This window comes from Aquarana catesbeiana, linkage group LG01 (assembly GCF_042186555.1).
Source record: "Aquarana catesbeiana isolate 2022-GZ linkage group LG01, ASM4218655v1, whole genome shotgun sequence".
Classification (NCBI taxonomy): domain Eukaryota; kingdom Metazoa; phylum Chordata; class Amphibia; order Anura; family Ranidae; genus Aquarana; species Aquarana catesbeiana.
The window spans coordinates 47,572,721-47,595,463 of record NC_133324.1 but is presented as its reverse complement, the minus strand read 5'-3'; the positions used below and the strand labels follow the sequence as shown (position 1 = coordinate 47,595,463).

Here is a 22,743-nt window from a genome sequence, read left to right as displayed (position 1 = left end):
CAATAACTGAAGGGAAGCTCCCAGGTGATTCCTAACTCAATTCAGACTACTCTCTCTCCACTTTTGCACAACCATCTGTCTACAGTTCCCTTTTAGCAGGAAAATGTAATGTTGGCATTGTAGGATCATCAATTTTATTTACATGAATGAGCATCTACATGAAAGAAAAACATGTCTTGATTTTCCAAAAAGAAAAATGTCAGAACCACTGCCGAAAAATGTTGTTTGACTGTTGAAGAGTCAAACTAATGTGAAAATAGTGTTCAGGAAACAATAAATATATTTTTCATTGTAATATATTTATCTAGTTAAAATCCCCTTTTGGCGTTTTGACTTTTACATGAGAAAAAGAAAAAGTAGCAGGCATCTGGAACATGTTGTAAGATGGTGTGGAAGGCCAACAGATTTGTATAGTAAAGTGTAACTTGTTCTATGGCCAGCAGTCTTTAAATGTACTGATATGTCAAAATGGGGTCTTACCATTTTTCAAAGAAAATGTAAGATCAGGTGGAGATATATTTTTATTGAGTATTCACGCTCACTTTTTTGAGTTTTCAACCTTCCAATTAGATCAAAAAGAAACCTATGACGAATAAGACATGTAAAATGCCATTGGAGACATCCTTCTAAAAATGTTTCAGATACTTCTTTTGTGTTAATGGAAAAGGCAGAAATTAAACAGCAAGATCAGTCGAGATACCAGTCTACCATCAATATAAATTCATTTTCTCCCTATACATGCTGTTTTAAGAGTCTCCTTATGTTGACTTCCCCCTCCCAGGACGAGGTTTAAAAGAACTACAGAAAGCTATTTCTCTTTTGTGGAGGGAAGTTCAGTGCTGAGGCTACTGGCAGAGTGCTTAGGTCACTCCTCACAATGTACTCAGGGAAGGTCTGAGAATAAAGCTGAAGGGCTGCTTTCACAAAGCATTGCTTGACCCAAGCAAGTGAGTTCCCATCAACATTGGTAAGCTTGTTCCTTCAAAGCAGAAGATGTAGCTCTCTCTCAGAATGTGGATTTGCTACAGATGTGATGTCATCAAGCTTGGAAGAGACTCACAGCTGGCTGCTGTAAGTCCAATAACTGATAGGAAGCTCCCAGGTGCTTCCTAACTCAATTCAGACTACTCTCTCTCCACTTTTGCACAACCATCTGTCTACAGTTCCCTTTTGGCAGGAAAATGCAATGTTGGCATTTCAGAATCATCAATTGTATTTACATGAATGAGCATGTACATGAAAGAAAAACATATCTTGATTTTCCAAAAAGAAAAATGTCAGAACAACTGCCGAAAAATGTTGTATGACTGTTGAAGAGTCAAACTAATGTGTAAAAAGTGTTCAGGAAACAATCAATATATTATTTATTGTAATATATTTATCTAGTTAAAATCCCCTTTTGGCGTTTTGACTTTTACATGAGAAAAAGAAAAAGTAGCAGGCATCTGGAACATGTTGTAAGATGGTGTGGAAGGCCAACAGATTTCGTACAGTAAAGTGTAACTTGTTCTATGGCCAGCAATCTTTAAATGTACTGATATGTCAAAATGGGGTCTTACCATTTTTCAAAGAAAAACGTAACATCAGGTGGAGATATATTTTTATTGAGTATTCCCGCTCATTTTTTCGAGTTTTCAACCTTCCAATTAGACCAAAAAGAAACCTATGACGACTAAGACATGTAAAATGCCATTGGAGACATCCTTCTAAAAATGTTTTAGATACTTCTTTTGTGTTAATGGAAAAGGCAGTAATTAAATAGCAAGATCAGTCGAGATACCAGTCTACCATCAATATAAATTCATTTTCTCCCTATACATGCTGTTGTAAGAGTCTCTTTATGTTGACTTCTCCCTCCCAGGACGAGGTTTAAAAGAACTACAGAAAGCTGTTTCTCTTTTGTGGAGAGAAGTTCAGTGCTGAGGCTACTGGCAGAGTGCTTAGGTCACTCCTCACAATGTACTCAGGGAAGGTCTGAGATTGAAGCTAATGGCTGCTTTCACAAAGCATTGCTTGACCCAAGTAAGTGAGTTCCCATCAACATTGGTAAGCTTGATCCTTCAAAGCAGAAGATGTAGCTCTCTCTCAGAATGTGGAATTGCTACAGATGTGATGTCATCAAGCTTGGAAGAGACTCACAGCTGGCTGCTGTAAGTCCAATAACTGAAGGGAAGCTCCCAGGTGCTTCCTAACTCAATTCAGACTACTCTCTCTCCACTTTTGCACAACCATCTGTCTACAGTTCCCTTTTAGCAGGAAAATGTAATGTTGGCATTGTAGGATCATCAATTTTATTTACATGAATGAGCATCTACATGAAAGAAAAACATGTCTTGATTTTCCAAAAAGAAAAATGTCAGAACCACTGCAGAAAAATGTTGTTTGACTGTTGAAGAGTCAAACTAATGTGTAAATAGTGTTCAGGAAACAATAAATATATTTTTCATTGTAATATATTTATCTAGTTAAAATCCCCTTTTGGCGTTTTGACTTTTACATGAGAAAAAGAAAAAGTAGCAGGCATCTGGAACATGTTGTAAGATGGTGTGGAAGGCCAACAGATTTGTATAGTAAAGTGTAACTTGTTCTATGGCCAGCAGTCTTTAAATGTACTGATATGTCAAAATGGGGTCTTACCATTTTTCAAAGAAAATGTAAGATCAGGTGGAGATATATTTTTATTGAGTATTCACGCTCACTTTTTTGAGTTTTCAACCTTCCAATTAGATCAAAAAGAAACCTATGACGAATAAGACATGTAAAATGCCATTGGAGACATCCTTCTAAAAATGTTTCAGATACTTCTTTTGTGTTAATGGAAAAGGCAGAAATTAAACAGCAAGATCAGTCGAGATACCAGTCTACCATCAATATAAATTCATTTTCTCCCTATACATGCTGTTTTAAGAGTCTCCTTATGTTGACTTCCCCCTCCCAGGACGAGGTTTAAAAGAACTACAGAAAGCTATTTCTCTTTTGTGGAGGGAAGTTCAGTGCTGAGGCTACTGGCAGAGTGCTTAGGTCACTCCTCACAATGTACTCAGGGAAGGTCTGAGAATAAAGCTGAAGGGCTGCTTTCACAAAGCATTGCTTGACCCAAGCAAGTGAGTTCCCATCAACATTGGTAAGCTTGTTCCTTCAAAGCAGAAGATGTAGCTCTCTCTCAGAATGTGGATTTGCTACAGATGTGATGTCATCAAGCTTGGAAGAGACTCACAGCTGGCTGCTGTAAGTCCAATAACTGAAAGGAAGCTCCCAGGTGCTTCCTAACTCAATTCAGACTACTCTCTCTCCACTTTTGCACAACCATCTGTCTACAGTTCCCTTTTGGCAGGAAAATGCAATGTTGGCATTTCAGAATCATCAATTGTATTTACATGAATGAGCATGTACATGAAAGAAAAACATATCTTGATTTTCCAAAAAGAAAAATGTCAGAACAACTGCCGAAAAATGTTGTATGACTGTTGAAGAGTCAAACTAATGTGTAAAAAGTGTTCAGGAAACAATCAATATATTATTTATTGTAATATATTTATCTAGTTAAAATCCCCTTTTGGCGTTTTGACTTTTACATGAGAAAAAGAAAAAGTAGCAGGCATCTGGAACATGTTGTAAGATGGTGTGGAAGGCCAACAGATTTCGTACAGTAAAGTGTAACTTGTTCTATGGCCAGCAATCTTTAAATGTACTGATATGTCAAAATGGGGTCTTACCATTTTTCAAAGAAAAACGTAACATCAGGTGGAGATATATTTTTATTGAGTATTCCCGCTCATTTTTTCGAGTTTTCAACCTTCCAATTAGACCAAAAAGAAACCTATGACGACTAAGACATGTAAAATGCCATTGGAGACATCCTTCTAAAAATGTTTTAGATACTTCTTTTGTGTTAATGGAAAAGGCAGTAATTAAATAGCAAGATCAGTCGAGATACCAGTCTACCATCAATATAAATTCATTTTCTCCCTATACATGCTGTTGTAAGAGTCTCTTTATGTTGACTTCTCCCTCCCAGGACGAGGTTTAAAAGAACTACAGAAAGCTGTTTCTCTTTTGTGGAGAGAAGTTCAGTGCTGAGGCTACTGGCAGAGTGCTTAGGTCACTCCTCACAATGTACTCAGGGAAGGTCTGAGATTGAAGCTAATGGCTGCTTTCACAAAGCATTGCTTGACCCAAGTAAGTGAGTTCCCATCAACATTGGTAAGCTTGATCCTTCAAAGCAGAAGATGTAGCTCTCTCTCAGAATGTGGAATTGCTACAGATGTGATGTCATCAAGCTTGGAAGAGACTCACAGCTGGCTGCTGTAAGTCCAATAACTGAAGGGAAGCTCCCAGGTGCTTCCTAACTCAATTCAGACTACTCTCTCTCCACTTTTGCACAACCATCTGTCTACAGTTCCCTTTTAGCAGGAAAATGTAATGTTGGCATTGTAGGATCATCAATTTTATTTACATGAATGAGCATCTACATGAAAGAAAAACATGTCTTGATTTTCCAAAAAGAAAAATGTCAGAACCACTGCAGAAAAATGTTGTTTGACTGTTGAAGAGTCAAACTAATGTGTAAATAGTGTTCAGGAAACAATAAATATATTTTTCATTGTAATATATTTATCTAGTTAAAATCCCCTTTTGGCGTTTTGACTTTTACATGAGAAAAAGAAAAAGTAGCAGGCATCTGGAACATGTTGTAAGATGGTGTGGAAGGCCAACAGATTTGTATAGTAAAGTGTAACTTGTTCTATGGCCAGCAGTCTTTAAATGTACTGATATGTCAAAATGGGGACTTACCATTTTTCAAAGAAAATGTAAGATCAGGTGGAGATATATTTTTATTGAGTATTCACGCTCACTTTTTTGAGTTTTCAACCTTCCAATTAGATCAAAAAGAAACCTATGACGAATAAGACATGTAAAATGCCATTGGAGACATCCTTCTAAAAATGTTTCAGATACTTCTTTTGTGTTAATGGAAAAGGCAGAAATTAAACAGCAAGATCAGTCGAGATACCAGTCTACCATCAATATAAATTCATTTTCTCCCTATACATGCTGTTTTAAGAGTCTCCTTATGTTGACTTCCCCCTCCCAGGACGAGGTTTAAAAGAACTACAGAAAGCTATTTCTCTTTTGTGGAGGGAAGTTCAGTGCTGAGGCTACTGGCAGAGTGCTTAGGTCACTCCTCACAATGTACTCAGGGAAGGTCTGAGAATAAAGCTGAAGGGCTGCTTTCACAAAGCATTGCTTGACCCAAGCAAGTGAGTTCCCATCAACATTGGTAAGCTTGTTCCTTCAAAGCAGAAGATGTAGCTCTCTCTCAGAATGTGGATTTGCTACAGATGTGATGTCATCAAGCTTGGAAGAGACTCACAGCTGGCTGCTGTAAGTCCAATAACTGAAAGGAAGCTCCCAGGTGCTTCCTAACTCAATTCAGACTACTCTCTCTCCACTTTTGCACAACCATCTGTCTACAGTTCCCTTTTGGCAGGAAAATGCAATATTGGCATTTCAGAATCATCAATTGTATTTACATGAATGAGCATGTACATGAAAGAAAAACATATCTTGATTTTCCAAAAAGAAAAATGTCAGAACAACTGCCGAAAAATGTTGTATGACTGTTGAAGAGTCAAACTAATGTGTAAAAAGTGTTCAGGAAACAATCAATATATTATTTATTGTAATATATTTATCTAGTTAAAATCCCCTTTTGGCGTTTTGACTTTTACATGAGAAAAAGAAAAAGTAGCAGGCATCTGGAACATGTTGTAAGATGGTGTGGAAGGCCAACAGATTTCGTACAGTAAAGTGTAACTTGTTCTATGGCCAGCAATCTTTAAATGTACTGATATGTCAAAATGGGGTCTTACCATTTTTCAAAGAAAAACGTAACATCAGGTGGAGATATATTTTTATTGAGTATTCCCGCTCATTTTTTCGAGTTTTCAACCTTCCAATTAGACCAAAAAGAAACCTATGACGACTAAGACATGTAAAATGCCATTGGAGACATCCTTCTAAAAATGTTTTAGATACTTCTTTTGTGTTAATGGAAAAGGCAGTAATTAAATAGCAAGATCAGTCGAGATACCAGTCTACCATCAATATAAATTCATTTTCTCCCTATACATGCTGTTGTAAGAGTCTCTTTATGTTGACTTCTCCCTCCCAGGACGAGGTTTAAAAGAACTACAGAAAGCTGTTTCTCTTTTGTGGAGAGAAGTTCAGTGCTGAGGCTACTGGCAGAGTGCTTAGGTCACTCCTCACAATGTACTCAGGGAAGGTCTGAGATTGAAGCTAATGGCTGCTTTCACAAAGCATTGCTTGACCCAAGCAAGTGAGTTCCCATCAACATTGGTAAGCTTGATCCTTCAAAGCAGAAGATGTAGCTCTCTCTCAGAATGTGGAATTGCTACAGATGTGATGTCATCAAGCTTGGAAGAGACTCACAGCTGGCTGCTGTAAGTCCAATAACTGAAGGGAAGCTCCCAGGTGCTTCCTAACTCAATTCAGACTACTCTCTCTCCACTTTTGCACAACCATCTGTCTACAGTTCCCTTTTAGCAGGAAAATGTAATGTTGGCATTGTAGGATCATCAATTTTATTTACATGAATGAGCATCTACATGAAAGAAAAACATGTCTTGATTTTCCAAAAAGAAAAATGTCAGAACCACTGCCGAAAAATGTTGTTTGACTGTTGAAGAGTCAAACTAATGTGTAAATAGTGTTCAGGAAACAATAAATATATTTTTCATTGTAATATATTTATCTAGTTAAAATCCCCTTTTGGCGTTTTGACTTTTACATGAGAAAAAGAAAAAGTAGCAGGCATCTGGAACATGTTGTAAGATGGTGTGAAAGGCCAACAGATTTGTATAGTAAAGTGTAATTTGTTCTATGGCCAGCAGTCTTTAAATGTACTGATATGTCAAAATGGGGTCTTACCATTTTTCAAAGAAAATGTAAGATCAGGTGGAGATATATTTTTATTGAGTATTCACGCTCACTTTTTTGAGTTTTCAACCTTCCAATTAGATCAAAAAGAAACCTATGACGAATAAGACATGTAAAATGCCATTGGAGACATCCTTCTAAAAATGTTTCAGATACTTCTTTTGTGTTAATGGAAAAGGCAGAAATTAAACAGCAAGATCAGTCGAGATACCAGTCTACCATCAATATAAATTCATTTTCTCCCTATACATGCTGTTTTAAGAGTCTCCTTATGTTGACTTCCCCCTCCCAGGACGAGGTTTAAAAGAACTACAGAAAGCTATTTCTCTTTTGTGGAGGGAAGTTCAGTGCTGAGGCTACTGGCAGAGTGCTTAGGTCACTCCTCACAATGTACTCAGGGAAGGTCTGAGATTAAAGCTAATGGCTGCTTTCACAAAGCATTGCTTGACCCAAGCAAGTGAGTTCCCATCAACATTGGTAAGCTTGATCCTTCAAAGCAGAAGATGTAGCTCTCTCTCAAAATGTGGAATTGCTACAGATGTGATGTCATTAAGCTTGGAAGAGACTCACAGCTGGCTGCTGTAAGTCCAATAACTGAAAGGAAGCTCCCAGGTGCTTCCTAACTCAATTCAGACTACTCTCTCTCCACTTTTGCACAACCATCTGTCTAAAGTTCCCTTTTGGCAGGAAAATGCAATGTTGGCAGTTCAGAATCATCAATTTTATTTACATGAATGAGCATCTACATGAAAAAAAAACATCTCTTGATTTTTCAAAAAGAAAAATGTCAGAAACACTGCCGAAACATGTTGTTTGACTTTTGAAGAGTCAAACTAATGTGTAAATAGTGTTCAGGAAACAATCAATATATTTTTTATTGTAATATATTTATCTAGTTAAAATCCCCTTTTGGTGTATTGACTTTTACATGAGAAAAAGAAAAAGTAGCAGGCATCTGGAACATGTTGTAAGATGGTGTGGAAGGCCAACAGATTTCGTACAGTAAAGTGTAACTTGTTCTATGGCCAGCAATCTTTAAATGTACTGATATGTCAAAATGGGGTCTTACCATTTTTCAAAGAAAAACGTAAGATCTGGTGGAGATATATTTTTATTGAGTATTCACGCTCACTTTTTTGAGTTTTCAACCTTCCAATTAGACCAAAACGAAACCTATGACGACTAAGACATCTAAAATGCCATTGGAGACATCCTTCTAAAAATGTTTCAGATACTTCTTTTGTGTTAATGGAAAAGGCAGTAATTAAATAGCAAGATCAATCGAGATACCAGTCTACCATCAATATAAATTCATTTTCTCCCTATACATGCTGTTGTAAGAGTCTCCTTATGTTGACTTCCCCCTCCCAGGACGAGGTTTAAAAAAACTACAGAAAGCTGTTTCTCTTTTGTGGAGAGAATTTTAGTGCTGAGGCTACTGGCAGAGTGCTTAGGTCACTCCTCACAATGTACTCAGGGAAGGTCTGAGATTAAAGCTCATGGCTGCTTTCACAAAGCATTGCTTGACCCAAGCAAGTGAGTTCCCATCAACATTAGTAAGCTTGTTTCCTCAAAGCAGAAGATGTAGCTCTCTCTCAGAATGTGGAATTGCTACAGATGTGATGTCATCAAGCTTGGAAGAGACTCACAGCTGGCTGCTGTAAGTCCAATAACTGAAGGGAAGCTCCCAGGTGCTTCCTAACTCAATTCAGACTACTCTCTCTCCACTTTTGCACAACCATCTGTCTACAGTTCCCTTTTAGCAGGAAAATGCAATGTTGGCATTGTAGGATCATCAATTTTATTTACATGAATGAGCATCTACATGAAAGAAAAACAGCTCTTGATTTTTCAAAAAGAAAAATGTCAGAACCAGTGCCAAAACATGTTGTTTGACTGTTGAAGAGTCAAACTAATGTGTAAATAGTGTTCAGGAAACAATCAATATATTTTTTATTGTAATATATTTATCTAGTTAAAATCCCCTTTTGGCGTTTTGACTTTTACATGGGAAAAAGAAAAAGTAGCAGGCATCTGGAACATTTTGTAAGATGGTGTGGAAGGCCAACAGATTTGTATAGTAAAGTGTAATTTGTTCTATGGCCAGCAGTCTTTAAATGTACTGATATGTCAAAATGGGGTCTTACCATTTTTCAAAGAAAAATGTAAGATCAGGTGGAGATATATTTTTATTGAGTATTCACGCTCACGTTTTTGAGTTTTCAACCTTCCAATTAGACCAAAAAGAAACCTATGACGACTAAGACATGTAAAATGCCATTGGAGACATCCTTCTAAAAATGTTTCAGATACTTATTTTGTGTTAATGGAAAAGGCAGTAATTAAATAGCAAGATCAGTCGAGATACCATTCTACCATCAATATAAATTCATTTTCTCCCTATACATGCTGTTGTAAGAGTCTCCATATGTTGACTTCCCCCTCCCAGGACGAGTCTTAAAAGTACTACAGAAAGCTGTTTCTCTTTTGTGGAGAGAAGTTCAGTGCTGAGGCTGCTGGCAGAGTGCTTAGGTCACTCTTCTCAATGTACTCAGGGAAGGTCTGAGATTAAAGCTAATGGTTGCTTTCACAAAGCATTTCTTGACCCAAGCAAGTGAGTTCCCATCAACATTGGTAAGCTTGATCCTTCAAAGCAGAAGATGTAGCTCTCTCTCAGAATGTGGAATTGCTACATATGTGATGTCATCAAGCTTGGAAGAGACTCACAGCTGGCTGCTGTAAGTCCAATAACTGAAAGGAAGCTCCCAGGTGCTTCTTAACTCAATTCAGACTACTCTCTCTCCACTTTTGCACAACCATCTGCCTACAGTTCCCTTTTAGCAGGAAAATGTAATGTTGGCATTGTAGGATCATCAATTTTATTTACATGAAAGAAAAACAGCTCTTGAGTTTTCAAAAAGAAAAATGTCAGAAACACTGCCGAAACATGTTGTTTGACTTTTGAAGAGTCAAACTAATGTGTAAATAGTGTTCAGGAAACAATCAATATATTTTTTATTGTAATATATTTATCTAGTTAAAATCCCCTTTTGGCGTTTTGACTTTTACATGGGAAAAAGAAAAAGTAGCAGGCATCTGGAACATTTTGTAAGATGGTGTGGAAGGCCAACAGATTTGTATAGTAAAGTGTAACTTGTTCTATTGCCAGCAGTCTTTAAATGTACTGATATGTCAAAATGGGGTCTTACCATTTTTCAAAGAAAAACTTAAGATCTGGTGGAGATATATTTTTATTGAATATTCACGCTCACTTTTTTGAGTTTTCAACCTTCCAATTAGACCAAAAAGAAACCTATGACGACTAAGACATGTAAAATGCCATTGGAGACATCCTTCTAAAAATGTTTCAGATTCTTCTTTTGTGTTAATGGAAAAGGCAGAAATTAAATAGCAAGATCAGTCGAGATACCAGTTTACCATCAATAGAAATTCATTTTCTCCCTATACATGCTGTTGTACGAGTCTCCTTATGTTGACTTCCCCCTCCCAGGATGAGGTTTAAAAGAACTACAGAAAGCTGTTTCTCTTTTGTGGAGAGAAGTTCAGTGCTGAGGCTGCTGGCAGAGTGCTTGGGTCACTCCTCACAATGTATTCAGGGAAGGTCTGAGATTAAAGCTAATGGCTGCTTTCGCAAAGCATTGCTTGACCCAAGCAAGTGAGTTCCCATCAACATTGGTAAGCTTGATCCTTCAAAGCATAAGATGTAGCTCTCTCTCAGAATGTGGAATTGCTTCAGATGTGATGTCGTCAAGCTTGGAAGAGACTCACAGCTGGCTGCTGTAAGTCCAATAACTGAAAGGAAGCTCCCAGGTGCTTCCTAACTCAATTCAGACTACTCTCTCTCCACTTTTGCACAACCATCTGTCTACAGTTCCCTTTTGGCAGGAAAATGCAATGTTGGCATTTCAGAATCATCAATTTTATTTACATGAATGAGCATCTACATGAAAAAAAAACATCTCTTGATTTTTCAAAAAGAAAAATGTCAGAACCACTGCCGAAACATGTTGTATGACTGTTGAATAGTCAAACTAATGTGTAAAAATTGTTCACGAAACAATCAATATATTCTTTATTGTAATATATTTATCTAGTTAAAATCCCCTTTTGGCGTTTTGACTTTTACATGAGAAAAAGAAAAAGTAGCAGGCATCTGGAACATGTTGTAAGATGGTGTGGAAGGCCAACAGATTTTGTAACGTAAAGTGTAACTTGTTCTATGGCCAGCAACCTTTAAATGTACTGATATGTGAAAATGGGTTCTTACCAATTTTCAAAGAAAAACGTAAGATCAGGTGGAGATATATTTTTATTGAGTATTCACGCTCACTTTTTTGAGTTTTCAACCTTCCAATTAGACCAAAAAGAAACCTATGAAGACTAAGACATGTAAAATGCCATTGGAGACATTCATCTAAAAATGTTTTACATACTTCTTTCGTGTTAATGGCAAAGGCAGTAATTAACCACTTCAGCCCCGGAAGGATTTACCCCCTTCCTGACCTGAGCACTTTCTACAATTTGACACTGCGTCGCTTTAACTGCTAATTGCGCGGTCATGGAATGCTGTACCCAAACAAAATTTGCGTGCTTTTCTTCCCACAAATAGAGCTTTCTTTTGATGGTATTTGACCACCTCTGCGGTTTCTATTTTTTGCACTATAAATGCAAAAAGACCAAAAATTTTGAAAAAAATGATATTTTCACCTTTTTGTTATAAAAAAAATCCAATTTACTCAATTTTAGTCATACATTTAGGCCAAAATGTAGTCGGCCTCATGTCCTTGGTAAAAAAAATGTCAATACGCGTATATTTATTGGTTTGTAAAATACATTCAGCTGCTTCTCCTGAGTACGGGGATACCACATGTGTGGGACTTTTTGGGAGCCTAGCCGCGTACGGGGCCCCGAAAACCAAGCACCGCCTTCAGGATTTCTAAGGGCGTACATTTTTGATTTCACTCCTCACTACCTATCACAGTTGTGAAGGCCATAAAATGCCAAGATGGCACAAACCCCCCCAAATGACCTCATTTTGGAAAGTAGATACCCCAAGCTTTTTGCTGAGAGGCATGTTGAGTCCATGGAATATTTTATATTTTGACAAGAGTTGCGGGAAAATTACAAACTTTTTTTTTTTCTTTTCTTGCACAAAGTTGTCACTAAATGATATTTTGCTCTAACATGCCATGAGCATATGTGGAATTACACCCCAAAATACATTCTGCTGCTTCTGCTGAGTACAGGGATACCACATGTGTGGGACTTTTTGGGAGCCTAGCCGCGTACGGGGCTTCGAAATCCAAGCACCGCCTTCAGGATTTCTAAGGGCGTAAATTTTTGATTTCAATCTTCACTACCTATCACAGTTTTGAAGGCCATAAAATGCCAAGATGGCACAAACCCCCCCAAATTACCCCATTTTGGAAAGTAGACACTCCAAGCTATTTGCTGAGAGGTATGGCGAGTATTTGGATACCAAACACGACATGCTTTAAAATTGCGCACAAACGTGCAGTGGCGACAAACTAAATACATTTTTAAAAGCCTTTAAAAGCCTTTACAGGTTACCACTTTAGATTTACAGAGGAGGTCTACTGCTAAAATTACTGCCCTCGATCTGACCTTCGCGGTGATACCTCACATGCATGGTGCAATTGCTGTTTACATTTGACGCCAGATCGACGCTTGCGTTCGCCTTTGCGCGAGAGCGGGGGGGGGGGGGACAGGGGTGCTTTTTTTTTTTCTTTTTTATCTTATTTTTAAACAGTTCCTTTCATTTTTTTTTTTTTTTTAGCATATTTATTGTTATCTCAGGGAATGTAAATATCCCCTATGCTAGCAATAGGTAGTGACAGGTACTCTTTATTGAAAAAATTGGGGTCTTTTAGACCCTAGATCTCTCCTCTGCCCTCAAAGCATCTGACCACACCAAGATCGGTGTGATAACATGCTTTCCCAATTTCCCAATGGCGCTGTTTACATCTGGCGATGTCATAAAATGCTTGTAGCTTCAGGTTTCTTAGGCCATAGAGATGATTGGAGCTATTCTGGTCTCTGATCAGCTCTATGGCCAGCTGGCCGAATCAACGGCTGCATTCTCAGGTTCCCTGTTGGGACAGGAGAGCCAGAGAAAAACATGGAAGATGGTGGGGGGGGGGTATTCCCTCCTACTGCTTGTAAAAACAGTCTAGAGGCTAATTAGCTAGGATTGCTTTTAAATGAAAGCTGACCACTGGCTGAAAAGAATGATACCAAGATGATACCTAAACCTTCAGGCATCATTCTGGTATAACCACTTAAAGTCCAGCAACATACCAGTACCTTGCTGGTCCTTGTTGGGCATATATTGTAAACTTTTTTTTCATGCAGCCTGTGGGCTGAACGAAAAAAAGAGATTGATCGGTGGGTATGCCCACCATTAGAATACCTCCCTTCATCCACCCACTTCTAATGATGGGCATACATGCACCATTTATATATGCCGAAGCATGGGGGCATTCCCGCAAAAGGTAGGAGAAAATCGCTCGTCCGCCCACTGCTGCCCCCACGCTTCCGCCCAGCAGTGTCATGGAGATGAGTGGGCGCCATCTTACCCTCACGCGTCTCCAGGCACAGCACAGAGAAGGACGCGATCGCCTCCGCCGCTACCAACGGCTCCGGTAAGCGGCGGAGGGCACCGGATTGCGGCGGGAGAGGGGGGCCCTCTCCCGCCACCGATAAAAGTGATCTCGCGGCGAATCCACCGCAGAGACCACTTTTATCTGAAAGCCAACCGCCGCACGAAAACAGGGATACCGGGGTTATGGCAGCTAGCTGCTGACATAACAACGATATCCGCCGGCAAACTTTGGACGTACATCGGCGTGCGGCGTTCGGCGAGTGGTTAAGTTTTATTTTCTTTTTAACCCTTTCAGCGCCAAAACAATTTCTTTTCTTTTTTAACCCTCCTCCTCCCCATTTTTTAACCCTTTCACAGCCAAAACCAATATTTTTTTTTTTTCACGTCTCGCTCATATGTTAAAGTATAACTAAAGGAAAACCAGTTTAGTGTTAGGTTTTGGATGGAGTGGAGAGGGATTTTTTTTATTATTTTATTATTATTATTATATTATTTTTTTTATATGGAGACGTCAGGTTTTTATTGCTTTCTGCGCCCCCCCCCCCCCCCTTTAGGGAGATTCATTCTCTTCAACTGCCAAATCATTTTCTTTTCTTTCAGTTTTTCACTACCAAACTATATTGTACATTTGTTTCAACCCTTTAACTGTCAAACCAAGTAACCCCCCCCCCCCCACACACACATTTTAACCACTTCCTGACCGGCGCACGCCGATGTACGTCGGCAGAATGGCACGGCTGGGCAAATGGGCGTACCCGTACGTCCCTGTGAATTTGCCATTGCGTGCGTGCGCCGGTCCGGGAGCCCTGTGAGTCGGGTCGCAGGTCCCGCGGACTCGATCGCCGCGGCGATACCTGCGATCGCCTCACGGAGAGGACGAACGAGGAGGTGCTAATGTAAACAAGCATCTCTCTGTTCTGCCTAGTGACAGTGTCATTGATCTCTGCTCCCTGTGATCGGGAGCAGAGATCAGTGACATGTCACATGTAGCCACGCCCCCCTACAGTTAGAATCACTCCCCTAGGACACACTTAACCCCTCCCTAGTCGTTAACCCCTTCACTGCCAGTGTCATTTACACAGGAATCAGTGCATTTGTATAGCACTGATCGCTGTATAAATGACAATGGTCCCAAAAATGTGTCAAAAATGTCCGATGTGTCCGCCATAATGTCGCAGTCACAATAAAAATCGCTGATTGCCGCCATTACTAGTAAAAAAAAAAAAAAAATTATATAATATATATATATATATATATATATATATATATATATATATATATATATATATATATATATATGTATATATATATATATATATATATATATATATGTATATATATATATATATATATATATATATATATATATATATATAAAATAATAAAAATGCCATAAAACTATCCCCATATTGTTTAAACGCTATAAGTTTTGCGCAAACCAATCAATAAATGCCTTTTTTTTTTTTTTACCAAGAATAAGAAGAATACGTATCGGCCTAAACTGAGGAAAAAAAAAATTTTTTTTTAAATATTTTTTGGGGGGATATTTATTATAGCAAAAAGTAAAATATAATGCGTTTTTTTTTTTTTTTTTCAAAATTGACGCTTTTGTTTTGTTTATAGCGCAAAAAATAAAAACTGCAGGGGTGATCAAATACCACCAAAAGAAAACTCTATTTGTGGGGTGAAAAAAAGGACTTCAATTTTGTTTGGGAGCCACGTCACGCACGACCGCGCAATTGTCAGTTAAAGCGGCGCAGTGCCGATTCGCAAAAAGTGCTCTGGTCAGGAAGGGATGTAAATTCTTCTGGGGCTGAGGCGGTTAACCTTTTTGCAGTCAAATATTTTTTTCCCCATTTCTCCCCCATATGTTAAATTAAAAAAAAAAAAAGGAAAATGTTTTTTACTGTAATGCCCCGTACACACGGTCGGATTTTCCGACGGAAAATGTGTGATAGGACCTTGTTGTCGGAAATTCCGACCGTGTGGGCTCCATCACACATTTTCCATCGGATTTTCCGACACACAAAGTTGGAGAGCAGGAGATAAAATTTTCCGACAACAAAATCCGTTGTCGGAAATTCTGATCGTGTGTACACAAATCCGACGCACAAAGTGCCACGCATGCTCAGAATAAATAAAGAGATGAAAGCTATTGGCCACTGCCCCGTTTATAGTCCCGACGTACGTGTTTTACGTCACCGCGTTCAGAACAGTCAGATTTTCCGACAACTTTGTGTGACCGTGTGTATGCAAGACAAGTTTGAGCCAACATCCGTCGGAAAAAATCCTAGGATTTTGTTGTCGGAATGTCCGATCAACGTCCGACCGTGTGTACGGGGCATAAGTGTTATGGAGGGGGGGTCCCACTGTTGCTATGGAGATAAAGGATCTCGCTGTGTAATTGGTGTCTCCACAGAGGGCCGTACAAGCCCAGAGGACCCCCCCCCTCCCCCGCCTCCACCAAACCTGTCCAGGGGATTGGCAGGAAACCTGCAGGTATCGTAAATTATTATTTTCTGCTATAAAACGCACCCAATAAAAAAAAAAAATTAAAAAAATCTAATTTCTTCATCAGTTTAGGCCAATTTGTATTCTGCTACATGTTTTTGGTAAAAAAAAAAAAAAAAAAATCCCAAAAAGCGTTTATTGCGCAAAAGTTATAACGTCTACAAAATAGGGGATAGATGTAGTCAGAATTGGTTTCTCCCTATATCTCCAGAGACGCCGCCCCTGGAACTGAGGCCAGAGTTGGTCCTCCCCATCTTCTGTCAAATTTGTTCCCCTCCCTCATCTGTCAGACTTGGTACTTCCCGCCTCGTCTGTCATAGTTAGTATCGCCGCCCCCCTCCTCTGTCGCACTTGGTTCCTTCCCCAGTCACATTCGCACTCTCCCTCTCAGGCGCCTGCGCGGCTTGCTGTTGCTGGTCATGTGACTCCCGGCGCCCCCTTGACGTCACGCCCTGCCTGTCGGAGGAAAGGGAAGTGTCACAAGATGGCGTCGCACACTGAGGCCGGGGAGAAGGTGCTCTAGGCTGGATTTAGCGGCGGTCGCGGAGCGGTACAGCAGCGGGTGAGTGTGGCTCTGTAGTGCTAACACTGAGGAGGGGCACGGAGAAGAGCTGGTGGGGGTGTCTGAGGACATTGTACTGAGGAGGAGGAGGAGGGGACTGGTACTGGTTCTGTACTGAGGAGGAGGAGGGGACTGGTACTGGTTCTGTACTGAGGAGGAGGAGGGGACTGGTACTGGTTCTGTACTGAGGAGGAGGAGGGGGGGACTGGTACTGGTTCTGTACTGAGGAGGAGGAGGGGACTGGTACTGGTTCTGTACTGAGGAGGAGGAGGGGACTGGTACTGGTTATGTACTGAGGAGGAGGAGGAGGGGACTGGTACTGGTTCTGTACTGAGGAGGAGGAGGGGACTGGTACTGGTTCTGTACTGAGGAGGAGGAGGGGACTGGTACTGGTTCTGTACTGAGGAGGAGGAGGGGACTGGTACTGGTTCTGTACTGAGGAGGAGGAGGGGACTGGTACTGGTTCTGTACTGAGGAGGAGGAGGAGGGGACTGGTACTGGTTATGTACTGAGGAGGAGGAGGGGACTGGTACTGGTTCTGTACTGAGGAGGAGGAGGGGACTGGTACTGGTTCTGTACTGAGGAGGAGGAGGAGGGGACTGGTACTGGTTCTGTACTGAGGAGGAGGAGGAGGGGACTGGTACTGGTTCTGTACTGAGGAGGAGGAGGAGGGGGCTGGTACTGGTTCTGTACTGAGGAGGAGGAGGGGACTGGTACTGGTTCTGTACTGAGGAGGAGGAGGAGGAGGGGACTGGGACTGGTTCTGTACTGAGGAGGAGGAGGAGGAGGGGACTGGGACTGGTTCTGTACTGAGGAGGAGGAGGGGACTGGTACTGGTTCTGTACTGAGGAGGAGGAGGAGGGGACTGGTACTGGTTCTGTACTGAGGAGGAGGGGAGGACTGGTTCTGTACTGAGGAGGAGGAGGGGAATGGTACTGGTTCTGTACTGAGGAGGAGGAGGGGAATGGTACTGGTTCTGTACTGAGGAGGAGGGGAGGACTGGTACTGGTTCTGTACTGAGGAGGAGGAGGGGACTGGTAGTGGTTCTGTACTGAGGAGAAGGAGGGGAATGGTAGTGGTTCTGTACTGAGGAGGAGGAGGGGAGGACTGGTACTGGTTCTGTACTGAGAAGGAGGAGGGGACTGGTAGTGGTTCTGTACTGAGGAGGAGGAGGAGGGGACTGGTAGTGGTTCTGTACTGAGGAGGAGGAGGGGACTGGTACTGGTTCTGTACTGAGGAGGAGGAGGGGACTGGTACTGGTTCTGTACTGAGGAGGAGGAGGGGAATGGTACTGGTTCTGTACTGAGGAGGAGGAGGGGACTGGTACTGGTTCTGTACTGAGGAGGAGGAGGGGACTGGTAGTGGTTCTGTACTGAGGAGGAGGAGGGGACTGGTACTGGTTCTGTACTGAGGAAGAGGAGGGGACTGGTACTGGTTCTGTACTGAGGAGAAGGAGGGGAATGGTACTGGTTCTGTACTGAGGAGGAGGAGGGGACTGGTACTGGTTCTGTACTGAGGAGGAGGAGGGGACTGGTACTGGTTCTGTACTGAGGAGGAGGAGGAGGGGACTGGTACTGGTTCTGTACTGAGGAGGAGGAGGAGGGGACTGGTACTGGTTCTGTACTGAGGAGGAGGAGGAGGAGGGGACTGGTACTGGTTCTGTACTGAGGAGGAGGAGGGGAATGGTACTGGTTCTGTACTGAGGAGGAGGAGGGGAATGGTACTGGTTCTGTACTGAGGAGGAGGAGGGGACTGGTACTGGTTCTGTACTGAGGAGGAGGAGGGGACTGGTACTGGTTCTGTACTGAGGAGGAGGAGGGGACTGGTACTGGTTCTGTACTGAGGAGGAGGAGGGGACTGGTACTGGTTCTGTACTGAGGAGGAGGAGGGGACTGGTACTGGTTCTGTACTGAGGAGGAGGAGGGGACTGGTACTGGTTCTGTACTGAGGAGGAGGAGGGGACTGGTACTGGTTCTGTACTGAGGAGGAGGAGAGGACTGGTACTGGTTCTGTACTGAGGAGGAGGAGGAGGAGGGAGGACTGGTACTGGTTCTGTACTGAGGAGGAGGGGACTGGGACTGGTTCTGTACTGAGGAGGAGGAGGGGACTGGTTCTGTACTGAGGAGGAGGAGGGGACTGGTACTGGTTCTGTACTGAGGAGGGGACTGGTACTGGTTCTGTACTGAGGAGGAGGAGGAGGGGACTGGTACTGGTTCTGTACTGAGGAGGAGGAGGGGACTGGTACTGGTTCTGTACTGAGGAGGAGGGGACTGGTACTGGTTCTGTACTGAGGAGGAGGAGGAGGGGACTGGTACTGGTTCTGTACTGAGGAGGAGGAGGAGGGGACTGGTACTGGTTCTGTACTGAGGAGGAGGAGGGGACTGGTACTGGTTCTGTACTGAGGAGGAGGAGGGGACTGGTACTGGTTCTGTACTGAGGAGGAGGAGGGGACTGGTACTGGTTCTGTACTGAGGAGGAGGAGGAGGAGGGGACTGGGACTGATTCTGTACTGAGGAGGAGGAGGAGGAGGGGACTGGGACTGGTTCTGTGAGGAGGAGGAGGAGGAGGGGACTGGTACTGGTTCTGTACTGAGGAGGAGGAGGAGGGGACTGGTACTGGTTCTGTACTGAGGAGGAGGAGGAGGGGACTGGTACTGGTTCTGTACTGAGGAGGAGGAGGAGGGGACTGGTACTGGTTCTGTACTGAGGAGGAGGAGGAGGGGACTGGTACTGGTTCTGTACTGAGGAGGAGGAGGAGGGGACTGGTACTGGTTCTGTACTGAGAAGGAGGAGGGGACTGGTACTGGTTCTGTACTGAGAAGGAGGAGGGGACTGGTACTGGTTCTGTACTGAGAAGGAGGAGGGGACTGGTACTGGTTCTGTACTGAGAAGGAGGAGGGGACTGGTACTGGTTCTGTACTGAGAAGGAGGAGGGGACTGGTACTGGTTCTGTACTGAGAAGAAGGTGGGGACTGGTACTGGTTCTGTACTGAGAAGGAGGTGGGGACTGGTACTGGTTGTGTACTGAGAAGGAGGGGGGGACTGGTACTGGTTGTGTACTGAGAAGGAGGAGGGGACTGGTACTGGTTGTGTACTGAGATGGAGGAGGGGACTGGTACTGGTTCTGTACTGAGAAGGAGGAGGGGACTGGTACTGGTTCTGTACTGAGAAGGAGGAGGGGACTGGTACTGGTTCTGTACTGAGAAGGAGGAGGGGACTGGTACTGGTTCTGTACTGAGAAGGAGGAGGGGACTGGTACTGGTTCTGTACTGAGAAGGAGGAGGGGACTGGTACTGGTTCTGTACTGAGAAGGAGGAGGGGACTGGTACTGGTTCTGTACTGAGAAGGAGGAGGGGACTGGTACTGGTTCTGTACTGAGAAGGAGGAGGGGACTGGTACTGGTTGTGTACTGAGAAGGAGGAGGGGACTGGTACTGGTTGTGTACTGAGATGGAGGAGGGGACTGGTACTGGTTGTGTACTGAGAAGGAGGAGGGGACTGGTACTGGTTCTGTACTGAGGAGGGGACTGGTACTGGTTCTGTACTGAGGAGGAGGAGGAGGGGACTGGTACTGGTTCTGTACTGAGGAGGAGGAGGGGACTGGTACTGGTTCTGTACTGAGGAGGAGGGGACTGGTACTGGTTCTGTACTGAGGAGGAGGAGGAGGGGACTGGTACTGGTTCTGTACTGAGGAGGAGGAGGAGGGGACTGGTACTGGTTCTGTACTGAGGAGGAGGAGGGGACTGGTACTGGTTCTGTACTGAGGAGGAGGAGGGGACTGGTACTGGTTCTGTACTGAGGAGGAGGAGGGGACTGGTACTGGTTCTGTACTGAGGAGGAGGAGGAGGAGGGGACTGGGACTGATTCTGTACTGAGGAGGAGGAGGAGGAGGGGACTGGGACTGGTTCTGTGAGGAGGAGGAGGAGGAGGGGACTGGTACTGGTTCTGTACTGAGGAGGAGGAGGAGGGGACTGGTACTGGTTCTGTACTGAGGAGGAGGAGGAGGGGACTGGTACTGGTTCTGTACTGAGGAGGAGGAGGAGGGGACTGGTACTGGTTCTGTACTGAGGAGGAGGAGGAGGGGACTGGTACTGGTTCTGTACTGAGGAGGAGGAGGAGGGGACTGGTACTGGTTCTGTACTGAGAAGGAGGAGGGGACTGGTACTGGTTCTGTACTGAGAAGGAGGAGGGGACTGGTACTGGTTCTGTACTGAGAAGGAGGAGGGGACTGGTACTGGTTCTGTACTGAGAAGGAGGAGGGGACTGGTACTGGTTCTGTACTGAGAAGGAGGAGGGGACTGGTACTGGTTCTGTACTGAGAAGAAGGTGGGGACTGGTACTGGTTCTGTACTGAGAAGGAGGTGGGGACTGGTACTGGTTGTGTACTGAGAAGGAGGGGGGGACTGGTACTGGTTGTGTACTGAGAAGGAGGAGGGGACTGGTACTGGTTGTGTACTGAGATGGAGGAGGGGACTGGTACTGGTTCTGTACTGAGAAGGAGGAGGGGACTGGTACTGGTTCTGTACTGAGAAGGAGGAGGGGACTGGTACTGGTTCTGTACTGAGAAGGAGGAGGGGACTGGTACTGGTTCTGTACTGAGAAGGAGGAGGGGACTGGTACTGGTTCTGTACTGAGAAGGAGGAGGGGACTGGTACTGGTTCTGTACTGAGAAGGAGGAGGGGACTGGTACTGGTTCTGTACTGAGAAGGAGGAGGGGACTGGTACTGGTTCTGTACTGAGAAGGAGGAGGGGACTGGTACTGGTTGTGTACTGAGAAGGAGGAGGGGACTGGTACTGGTTGTGTACTGAGATGGAGGAGGGGACTGGTACTGGTTGTGTACTGAGAAGGAGGAGGGGACTGGTACTGGTTCTGTACTGAGAAGGAGGAGGGGACTGGTACTGGTTCTGTACTGAGAAGGAGGAGGGGACTGGTACTGGTTCTGTACTGAGAAGGAGGAGGGGACTGGTACTGGTTCTGTACTGAGAAGGAGGAGGGGACTGGTACTGGTTCTGTACTGAGAAGGAGGAGGGGACTGGTACTGGTTCTGTACTGAGAAGGAGGAGGGGACTGGTACTGGTTCTGTACTGAGAAGGAGGAGGGGACTGGTACTGAGGAGAGGTATAGGTTCTGTACTGAGGAGGAAGGATTAGTACTGGTTCTGTACTGAGGAGAGATACTAGTTCTGTACTGAGGAGGAGGGGGGACTGGTACTGGTCCTGTACTGAGGAGAGGTATAGGTTTTGTACTGAGGAGGAAGGACTAGTACTGGTCCTGTACTGAGGAGGGTGGCGCTGGTACTGGTCCTGTACTGAGGAGGGTGGCGCTGGTCCTGGTTCTGTACTGAGGAGAGGTCCTGGTTCTGTACTGAGGAGAGGTCCTGGTTCTGTACTGAGGAGAGGTCCTGGTTCTGTACTGAGGAGAGGTCCTGGTTCTGTACTGAGGAGAGGTCCTGGTTCTGTACTGAGGAGAGGTCCTGGTTCTGTACTGAGGAGAGGTCCTGGTTCTGTACTGAGGAGAGGTCCTGGTTCTGTACTGAGGAGAGGTCCTGGTTCTGTACTGAGGAGAGGTCCTGGTTCTGTACTGAGGAGAGGTCCTGGTTCTGTACTGAGGAGAGGTCCTGGTTCTGTACTGAGGAGAGGTCCTGGTTCTGTACTGAGGAGAGGTCCTGGTTCTGTACTGAGGAGAGGTCCTGGTTCTGTACTGAGGAGAGGTCCTGGTTCTGTACTGAGGAGAGGTCCTGGTTCTGTACTGAGGAGAGGTCCTGGTTCTGTACTGAGGAGAGGTCCTGGTTCTGTACTGAGGAGAGGTCCTGGTTCTGTACTGAGGAGAGGTCCTGGTTCTGTACTGAGGAGAGGTCCTGGTTCTGTACTGAGGAGAGGTCCTGGTTCTGTACTGAGGAGAGGTCCTGGTTCTGTACTGAGGAGAGGTCCTGGTTCTGTACTGAGGAGAGGTCCTGGTTCTGTACTGAGGAGAGGTCCTGGTTCTGTACTGAGGAGAGGTCCTGGTTCTGTACTGAGGAGAGGTCCTGGTTCTGTACTGAGGAGAGGTCCTGGTTCTGTACTGAGGAG

General features: G+C 43.6%; 1 protein-coding gene across 1 annotated transcript in view; it reads left to right on the top strand.

The window, feature by feature from the left end:
• Nucleotides 1-16,530: 16,530 nt before the first annotated feature.
• Nucleotides 16,531-22,743, top strand: part of UBAP1 (ubiquitin associated protein 1) — an 87,276-nt gene continuing 81,063 nt past the window's right edge. Inside the window, 1 exon segment of the mRNA XM_073618250.1 lies at nt 16,531-16,676. The gene's annotated coding sequence lies outside the window, so the exon portion shown is untranslated.